This window comes from Elephantulus edwardii, unplaced genomic scaffold, assembly GCF_000299155.1.
Source record: "Elephantulus edwardii isolate Elephantulus edwardi_28Jun2011 unplaced genomic scaffold, EleEdw1.0 scaffold00375, whole genome shotgun sequence".
Lineage (NCBI taxonomy): Eukaryota > Metazoa > Chordata > Mammalia > Macroscelidea > Macroscelididae > Elephantulus > Elephantulus edwardii.
Window position 1 is genome coordinate 1086642 of NW_006400125.1, and position 3226 is coordinate 1089867.

The window sequence follows — 3226 nt, forward strand, 5'->3', positions numbered from 1 at the left end:
TCTCTTTCTCTGTCTCTCCCTCCCCTTCTCTCTCCCCCTCTATCTCTTCACTCCTCTTTCTCCTTCTCTCTCTCCCTCCACCCTCCCTTTATCTCTATCCCTGTTCCTCCCCTTTTCTCTTCTGTCTCTCCCTCCCCTTTTCTCCCTCCCTCCCTCCTTCTCTCTCTCTTCCCTCCTCTCTCTCCCCCCTTCCCCTTCCCACTCTTTCTCTTCTCCCTCTCTCCTCCCTCCATCTCTCTCCCCCCTTTCCTCCCTCCCCCTCTGTCCCTCCATCTGTCCCTCTATCTTCCTCTACTTCTCTGTCTCCATCACGTCCTGAGCACCTGCATTTGGATCACGGCTTACAAGGTAGAAGGATACTCGGGCTGTTGTTTCCTTAAGCACAAACCAGCCAGACTGACTTGCTGGTTTATAAACTTGTGGGTTTATAAATGTTCTGGGAGAGGAGGCCATACCACGACAGACTGCTTTATTAGTCAAGCGAGGATATAAATAAAAACAAGCATAAGGTGAGGTGAGGGAGGGGTCTCAGCTCAGAGCTTCCACGTCCCAGGAGGAGGCAGAGCCCTCTGCATCGCGTGTGTGGCCCCCAGCCTTGCAGCTCCCTGAGCATCAGAAAATAAGTCAGAGGGAAAGTAGTGTAGGCATGAGAGGGTTGAAGGTCGGCGTGTCTGTTGGCCTCCCCGTGTAACCCTGCATTCTAGGGCTCCCTCAGCGCTGACTGTGGGTGAAGTGGTGAACCCCCAGTTGTTAGTGGTCCACATTCAGGACCCCAGAGGACAGGAGACTGTGCTGTGCCTCCACACATCCCAGATGCCGACGGAAGCCAAGTACCGGGAGGTAAGAAGGGACACCAAATGTGAAGGGGACAGAAGGGCGAAGGAACCCCTTCCACTAGAAACACGTGGCAGACCATCAGAGTGCATGTGATTGGATGGAGGGAAATCAGAAAGCGGGCTGCATCAGCACCAAGAAGACACATCCCAGCCTAACGGACCTTAGCGGAATGACCTCTCCACATGTCCTGCAGAAGGCCACTGGGCAAGATGGGGTGGCGTACTGGGCACGTATCTCTGCTTCAGTGCGTGCTCATCTGATGGTGGGAGGACAACAGCGAGAACGGCCTCCTCACTCTGCCCTGGTCCCACAGTCCTCACTTCTGAGAAGCATCTTCGCCGACCCTCCACCCTTCTCAGCATCCTGTCCTTCTCCAAGGAACAGCCCCTCCTAGCAACAGGCCCAAAATATGTGAGGCAGAGTCTCATCATTCCCGCCTCCAAAGAGCCCTCCAGCTGCACCCTTCCAAGACATGTTTGTTCTCTTGGCCGTCCATGGGATGTTCAGTGCTCTTCCCCAACACCACAGCTCAAAGGTGTCAATTTTTCCATCATCCTTATTCATTGTCCAGGTCTCAGATACAGAGCATGTAATCAGAAAGACCATGACCTGAATCAGATGCACCTTAGTCCTCAAACTGACATCCTTACTCCTCCATAATTTGGAGAGGTCCCTAATTGCCAATTTTTCCAGTGCACTGTGTCTCCTTATTTCCTGACTGCTGGTACCAAGGGTGTTAATTGTGGATCCAAGCAAGATGAAGCTGTAGACAGTTTCACTCTCCTCTCCATCCATCATGATGCTGCCCATCGGTCCAGTGGTAGTAATCCTTGTTTTCTTGATATTAAGATGTAATCCATACCTAAGGCTGCATTTCTTGATCTTCTGCAACAAGTGCTTCAAGTCCTCCTCACTTTCAGCAAGCAAGGTTGTGACATCTGTGTAACACAGGTTATTGATGAGTCTTCCTGCAACCCTGATGCCACACTCCTCTTCACAGAGTCCAGCTTCTTGAATAATGTGCTCAGCATACAGATTGAATAAGTATGGAGAGAAACTACAACCCTGATGCACTCCCTTCCCAATTTTATTTGTTTTCCTTGTGTACTGTCAAATCTAATCCAACTGACACAGGAGGAGATTGCCCCTCCTTCTGCACTAGAGCATCTGGTGGATTCAAACCGTGCACCTTCGGGATTGCAGCACAACTTCTTACCACTAGGCTCCCATAACTCCCTTCCTTCACAGTTTTAAACCATGCGAGCTCCCCTGCTCTATTTGCACAGTTGCCTCCTGGTCCAGGTAGAGGTTCCACATGAGCACAATCAAGTGCTCTGAGATTCTCATTCTTAGTGTCAGCCACAGCTTGTTAAGATCCACACAGTCAAATGCCTTTGCATAATCAATAAAGCATAAACACACATTCTTCTGGTATTCCTTACTTTCAGCCAGGTTCTATCTAACATCAGCAATGATATCCCTGGTACCACAGCCTCTTCTAAATCCTGCTTGAACTTCTGGCAGTTCCCTACCTATTGTACTGTTCCAGCTGTTTTTGAATGATCTTCAGCAGTATTTTGCTTGCAGGTGATATCAATGATATTATTTGATAGTTTCCACATTCAGTTGGATCACCTTTCTTTGGAAGGGGAACAGGTAAAGACTTCTTTCAGTCTTTTGGCCAGACAGCTGTCCTCCACATTTCCTGGCATAGACTGGTGAGCGCATCCAAGGCTGCATCTGTTAATTGAAACAAGTCAGTTGGTATCGCATCGATTCCTGGGGTCTTATTTTGTGCCAATCCCTTCAATGCAGCTTCCTCTTCCTCCTTCATTACCTTTGGCTCCTGTTCATATGGTACTTCCTGAAATTCTTCAGTGTCAGTCACGTTTTTCTGATACAGTGATTCTGTGTGTTTCCTCCATGTTCATTTTCCTCCCTGTGACACGGGGATTAAATCCGTTTTTCACTTCTTTCAGTTGGAGGAACGCGGAGTGAGATCCTCCCTTTTTATTCTCCAATCCCAGCTCTCTGCATATTTCACTATAATATTTTTATTTGTCCTCCCGAGTTGCCCTTAGAAACTGTCTGTTCAACTCTTTCACTTCGACATGTTTTCTTTAGATTTGGCTTCTCGACTTTCTGGTGCTAACTTCAGAGTCTCTTCTGACATCCGTTTTGGTTTTTTCTTTCTCCTCTGGTTTTGTAATGATCTTTCACTTTCTTCATGGATGATATTCTTATATCACCCCACAACTCATCTGATCTTCGATCATTGGTGTTCAATGCCTCAAACCTGTTCTCTTTTTTTTTAAGTAACTATATAAAAATGTTTTATTTTGCTGAATGTTTTTTAATGTATTTCAATTTTTGTATTATTTTATTTTTT

General features: G+C 47.1%; 2 protein-coding genes across 2 annotated transcripts in view; one reads left to right on the top strand and one right to left on the bottom strand.

Moving 5' to 3' along the window:
- Nucleotides 1–3226, top strand: part of ADCY2 (adenylate cyclase 2 (brain)) — a 388416-nt gene that overhangs the window by 154414 nt on the left and 230776 nt on the right. The window lies entirely within an intron of this gene.
- The window catches only part of LOC102870673, a 27639-nt gene that overhangs the window by 20555 nt on the left and 3858 nt on the right, over nucleotides 1–3226 (bottom strand). The window lies entirely within an intron of this gene.